Here is a 7,246-nt window from a genome sequence, read left to right on the forward strand (position 1 = left end):
CGGAATACATGTACCGCCGTTACGTATTTAGAATACAAAATATGAGTAACTGTATTCCGTTACAGTTACCGTTTAAAAAGGTGGTATTCAGAATACAGTTACTTTGTTGAAATAAATGGAATACACTGGGGTACTTTCCTGTTTCATTTTGTCGCGGGTCAGGACTGTTTGGGTTTTGTTTGACAGCTACGTTCTTTTGTTCCAGGCGGCAGCGTTACGGTTGCCATGGTTACAGGGCGACGCTCTCTCTCTCTGCGACTGTGTGTTTCCTGGGTGAGAGAGGCCTTTTCGTTGTTGTTGTTGTTGTTGTGCTAAGCTAACAGGCAGAATGCTACAAGCATAGCTCTAAAGAATGTAGCATCATGTTCAGTGTAGTCCGTGCTGCTGGGAGAATGGACTGCCATACACGTTATGTGTCTGTGAGCGCTAGGAGGAAGAAAAAGGGGAGTGGAAAGGTACGAGCAGTCATCGAGCAAAAACGGGAGCTGGAAGCATGTAAATATAATAATAACCACTGCAGCCAAGAAGAGAGCCTGACGAGCCCAGTTGTAAGTAAGCTATTAAGACTCGACTGTACACTGTGTTCGTGTTTTCCTCCGAAAACAACAAGTTCCGTTGGAGCAGCCTTTCAACGCCTCTCTCTGTCTGTCGCAAGAAAAGTTGACCCACACAACAAAGTAGAGCTATTTTTCGGCTACCAGCCGACAGGGACCCTGCCGTATTATGCTGGGCTTACACTGTGCGATTTTTTCAGTCGCGCGATTCAGCTCCTGCTCAAACTGTACGATTGACTCGCAGGGGTTAGAAGTTCATAGGTCACGATGCAGGGTCTCACACTATACGGCCCGATGCTCTGATGCGACCTGAGTGCTCACACTGTGCGTCCATAAAAATGAAGGTTATAACAGAAATTCTGTCGCTCGCTCTCCCTCTCCGTCTTTCACTCACACAGACACACCACCACCATCAACTTTGCTAAATTGCTAATGAAAAACATTGGTCAGGCAGCTGTGATTGAGCAGCAGTGTCGATCCAACTATTTTCACGGTTGTTGTGGTCGTGATAATTTTGTGAGGCCACATCGAAAGGGCTCGGATGGTTCTACAGGTTGTGCCTCCCTCGCTTGTGTCCAGATCACACGCTGCACTGCCGTGCTACGCCGTCTTTTTCGCTGACATTTGTGTTTGCGCGTGCGCAGTGTGGCAAACTGCGGCGACACCCTCACGACCAAGCGATTGATGATCGGGAGCTGGTCGTGTATGGAACGCCAGGACTGCCATAATGAATTAATTAAATACACCATTAAATAATTAATTAAATGTGGCAATAATTAATTAAAATTGGAATTAATTAATTAAATAAATAGTTATGACACATGTAATTAATTAATTATTGACACATTTAATTAATTATTTATGTATTTCACATTTTAATTAATTATTGACACATTTAATTAATTAATTATTGACACATTTAATTAATTATTTATGTATTTCACATTTTAATTAATTATTGACACATTTAATTAATTATTTAATGATATATTTATTTATTTCATTTTGGCAGTCCTGACGCCTGGCTCTCATCATGAAATAATTTTATCTGTCAGCCTCACCCATCAAACTCAGGGGGCGGGGTTAACGCTGATCAAGTCAAAACCATTGCTTTGGCCTGGTGGCCATTGTTTCTAGCACACAACAACCGGCATGTGGAAGCTAACAGAACTGAGCTTTGAAAAACCCTGTTTGTGTGTCACCAAATACCGTTTTAATATTTTTTTAGCCGAGAATGTAGTGGTTTAATCTTCATGTGTCTGGTCGGTTTGTCAAGATACAGCCTCTTTGCAAAAGTGTTTCGATGATTTCGGAGATGTCTGCCCAGTCTCACGGCAAAGCGTGGGATAGACCCGCTCGCCTCGCAAGCAATCCCACCGACAAAGCGCAGGCCCCGGTACACAGCTGTAGTAACCCCCGCTGACTTCTTTTACTGAGGTTATATTTATCGATGTTTTATTTCCTGATGTTCTTATGTGTCCTACGTGTTTCAGTCGCCAATTCTGAATTATAACTAACATTAAAAACATGTTTAAGGAGGAGAGAGAGCAAATAAATCTGTTTAACATCTGATCTTTGGGTTTTTGTTCAGTAATCAGCGTGACCTGTGTATAAACACATAAAAGAGATAACGTTGGTGTTTCCGTCATGTAGTAACTGCTGGCTTTAACTGTACAAAGGTTGTTCGACACTATGAAACACATACAGACTTCATGATGTTCAGCTAATATTTTTATTGTGAATATTAATCATGCTGACCTCGCTCTGTACACCACGCAGCGAGGTCAGCATATCCACGATATCCTCAGCTCCATGAGTTAACACAAAGTTTCCCAGCTGACTATCTAACTGCCAACTATTCCAGAGACGTGAAAATATACAGCATAAAGAAAAGTGTAAGAGACTCAGCAGCAGATTAGAATAACAGTTATACATTTAATAAATCACCAAATGAATCCAAGAAACGAGCAAACCTGTTCCGACAATTTGAATTTGTATTCCCTCAGCTGCAGACTCGCTGCTGTTTAAATGTTTGAAAAGGAAGATTAGATATAAACAAACGTCAAACATAGACTCAGTCTGCCTTCACATTTGATATGAGGCCAGCACGTATAGTGGCCTCAGCAGGCTATTACTGAAATACACGTGCTATATCATAAACTATGATATAAACAGGGAGGTCCTATTAACATGTTTAGTTTTAAAGGACACCTTCCTGCCTTTAGTCTCATTCATGAGCAGTATTAGTTTTCTTCTAACATCCAGAAGTCTGCACAATGTGTTTCATAGTTTGTAACAAGCCTTTGACAGGTAAACATAACATGACCGAAAAAGCAAAAAAAAAGAAAAAAAAAAGAGAGAGAGTGTTGACATAAGAAGAGAAAATTCTCTCAATTATGGAGACAGACAAATGGTTCATTTATGTTTGATGTGTGTTTATTCCTCCCTAAATATCGTCGGTGAAGTTCGCCATGCATGTCAGATTTTCCTGCGCATTTTTATACCTCTGCCAACAGAGAGAGAAAAAAAATCACATTCTAACAGACAGCTGGTGCTTAGAATACAGTTGAATAACTATTAAAAAACAGATGATATTTAGATGATAGTTCAGTCTAACACATGTGCCAGTGAACCATTAAACGTCTGTGAAACTATGCAGTTATGAAACGTAACTTTAACCTCAGCCAAACCGATTTGCTCAGTTGTAAATAATACAGCGAAGTAAACGTGACCCGACAGACAGAACCTGAGTGAATGAAGTCCAGCGTTTAACCACTGAGAGCTAAAACTCAGCTGAGGTTTGAAAGCTGTGTGCCGGTGATTGGACATCAGCCGCTGATAAAGCTGTTCGCCTATAAAGTGCTCTGTAAGGAAACGAGCTCCAGCAGCTCTGCGCTCGGGGAAAACACTATATTTACTTATCTTGTGCAGAAAAATGCGCTGACATTGCGTTATATCGAGCACCGGCTGCCCAGTTAAACTGTGACTATCACCAGGTAACTAGGCGTGTTTCTTGAATTAGCAGCAGGTGTTAAACAGCTGACAGATGAGGAGGAGGATGCATGCAGGTAAACTGAGGGTCTGTTGAGCTGATCGCTGGTTTCGTGAGAAAAATGTCAGCTCGTTCTTTATGTTACAGAAGCACAGAGACACAAGACCAGGCGGAAAGAGACGATCGTTCGGTGAAAATGAGAATCTGCGAATGCAACATGTGGAACACGGAGAGTGGAATATGTAAACAAACCGGTTAACGTACCCCCTCGGTGCACTCTGCATGCTAACTGTTAGCAGAGCTAGTGAAATCTCTGAAAACATCTGAGCACTTTTGCAAACATGTTCTATGTTGACAACCTGACCAGACATACGTCGCGACATTCGCGGCTAAAACACTGTTAAAAGTGTAGCTGGTGACAGAAAAACGGGGTATTTTAAAACTACACCACCACCATTGCTGCTTGTGATTTGATCTGCATTCTGGGATAACTGGCTGCCCCAAGTCTACACAAGCAATCGATTTTCTAGGATCGACCTGTTTTGACTTACTTTGCACGGCAACCAATCAAATGTTAGAGAAGCTGCATGGGCAGCGTTAACCCCGCCCCCTGAGTTTGATGGGTGAGGCTGACAGATAAAATTATTTCATGACGAGAGCCAGGCGTCAGGACTGCCAAAATGAAATAAATAAATATATCATTAAATAATTAATTAAATGTGTCAATAATTAATTAAATGTGTCAATAATTAATTAAAATGTGAAATACATAAATAATTAATTAAATGTGTCAATAATTAATTAATTACATGTGTCATAACTATTTATTTAATTAATTAATTCCAATTTTAATTAATTATTGCCACATTTAATTAATTATTTAATGGTGTATTTAATTAATTCATTATGGCAGTCCTGGCGTTCCATAGTCGTGAGGTGTCAATCGCTTCTCGTTACCCCACGTATACTACACGATGCACGACGCACGATGAAGGCCAAAATCGGGCCGATCGCCAAAACGATCGCACGACTCAAAAATCGGCTCAAAATGGGCCAAAAATCGCACAGTGTGAGCCCAGCATTAGTCAGAGGTCCCTTTACTACAGTTCGGAGTCGCGGACCTTCAGTAATAGTAATAAATCACACAGCAATAGTACATTCACGTTGTTGTAAAAAGCATGATAATATTGTAGCGGGTCAGGGCTGTTCGGGGTTCTGCTTGTACAGTTATGTTTTGTGTATGTTGCCATGGTGACGGGTGACGCCCTCTCGCTGCGACGGTGTGTCCTTCCGGGGTCAGAGGGCGCCCTATGTGTGTTGTGGTTGCCACGCTGAGCAGTTAGCTAGTGGCAGTGTGTTCTTCTGCAAATGTTATAAACGGCTGTGCTCCCTGGCTAGCTCACGGGAAGCAAGACCAAACGATACCTCCGTCTCCTCCTTGTCTGAACTCGCCACAATATGTTAAGTAATCCAAAGTATTCAGAATACGTTACTGTCATTGAGTAACGTAACGGAATAGGTTACAGAATACATTTTGGGGCATGTATTCTGTATTCTGTAATGGAATACATTTTAAAAGTAACCTTCCCAACACTGTATATAGATAAGTATTTACAACATATTTGGATCATTACACATTACTTATTACTTAACTTGAAAGCAATACAGTATGTTATTTAATTACTCAAAGCGAAAGAACTTTGCTACACTACATATTACATTACCTTTGTGTTAGGGGTCTTTATAAACTGAAATGTATTCGCATTATCAGCTAACAATATAAACCTTATGCTACAGTCCTGCATACCAACACAAATCTTTATCCTAATGCTTTAGATGACCTTGTACTTTCACACTCCTTAGGTTGTTTCTCTAGTCTTCTCACCAGTCTGTGCCTTTTCATTACAATGTGATTGCAGTTTATGTTGGGAATCTAACTGAATGGGGCTGGGCTGTTTCGATATATTTGGTGCTAAAGCTCAAACTGCTATTGGTTTAAACCCCTTAAGTAGTATTCTTCATGACCTCTATACTTGCTATATTTAAAGCTCCGAATGGATACTCCAAATAATAACATGCTGATTATTTTCCTTTTATATTTTTGTATCTTGAAAAAAAAAGAAGAAAGTGCTATAAGGAATAGAACTGTTTATTTCAAAGTTTTGGGCCTTCTTTTAATAGGCAGTGTGGGGTAGGTTTTCAGTACCTGTCCTCCTGAGGGTACCTACAAAATGAGCTCAACTCTCCCTAGACTTCACCTGCAGACACATGGGTAAGAGCCACCCTCAGCTCCAGTGGATAAGCCTGCCTGTAATTGAATTTGCCTCACCACTGTACTTGAGGAAAACACTGTGATGTGTTTATCTTTTTTTTAGCATAACCCAGACACTTTGCCATGTACTGCATTTTTCAAGTAAGAAAATGATGCCATTTTTTATATATATATATACATGGGCTGACAGCATCTCAACGGCAAATACTTTCTTAAGCTGTATCATCAGACATTGTCTTGTTTATGGAATATGGAAAATTTTAAATAAAAAAGTAAAAACAATAATAAAAATAATAATGATAATAATAAAAAGTGTGCACTGTCTGAATCCCATAAGCTACTCCCCAATTCTAGACATTTAATAGTTTCCAATATTCAAAACGATCATTAGTACTCATTAGTGTCAATGACCACAGCTGGCAAAACTGCCATTTCTACATCTTGTATTTATATTTTTGGGGCACACAAACTGAAAGATGTAAGTCTCTTTACCTTATACGATTTAATTTAAAAATAGAGTTCACACTGCTATTAACAGAAAACCTTCATTTTTTTAAGTTTCAATTTTTATGTTTTTTTGATTCCCTTTTTTTTTTTTTTTTACAGCAGAATGACCACAAGCCCTGTTTGTGGTCATTCTGCTGTACTTTGGGTAACATTGCATGAGCCGAAGCCAAAGCTTCTCAAATCTCACAAGACTGCAGACACGTGTGAAACCTTTATTTTTCACAACCATCTTTTTGCCTGTTATTTTGACATTGAATGCAGGTAAATAAAAAAGTTTACAAGGTTATTGCTTAATGCATTTCACACCTTTCTGAACTGCATGAGCCTTTGATGAGATAAAGATTACCAACACAGGTGTGGAACAAAATAAATTATAGTAGCTGCCTAATTCATTAAACAAATAATTGTATTCTTAGGCACAAATTCTTCAATTAACATTATCTCATAATAACTGTGTGTTAATATAAACCTTATATTGTGTTTTCTATAACATTCACTGCAAACAGGAATGTTTTTGGAAAAATGCAATATATGCACTCAGTGTCTCTCACGGTCAACTGGCATTACATGTGGCAAAGCGAGCGTTTGTGCAGTTTAATATTTCACAGAATGTATTTACACTCTCCTCCTTTTTCTGAATTTTCTCTTTTTTTTCTAAGACAGAGCCAGATAAAGAAGAAAACGCAGAAAACAGGTGAGAAACCCTTCATTCATATCAAAGAAAAGTGTGTCTAATCGTGCTGTTTTTAGGTTAGCTTTTAGATGAGCTTATCAGAATTCCCAGAGCGGGGTTGGCAAACATACCCGTAGTGCGATGTCAGTGTAAATAAAAGTCATTGCTGTGCAGTGTCTTACTGGGGTAGTGAGTGCCGTCTGTCTGTAAGAATCTCTTCAAGGCTATTGTACATGCAAGGGACAAGT

The 7,246-nt window shown here is 39.4% G+C and overlaps 1 long non-coding RNA gene across 1 annotated transcript; it reads left to right on the forward strand.

Annotated features, from left to right (window-relative positions):
* Nucleotides 1–363: 363 nt before the first annotated feature.
* LOC308391805 lies at nt 364–7,008 on the forward strand. The gene is made up of 3 exons (XR_013970700.1): nt 364–548; nt 5,728–5,818; nt 6,985–7,008. It is a non-coding gene; the product is annotated as an uncharacterized lncRNA (long non-coding RNA).
* Nucleotides 7,009–7,246: the final 238 nt, after the last annotated feature.

The sequence above is a fragment of the Rhamphochromis sp. 'chilingali' genome, assembly GCF_963969265.1.
Source record: "Rhamphochromis sp. 'chilingali' genome assembly, chromosome: 2".
NCBI lineage: Eukaryota > Metazoa > Chordata > Actinopteri > Cichliformes > Cichlidae > Rhamphochromis > Rhamphochromis sp. 'chilingali'.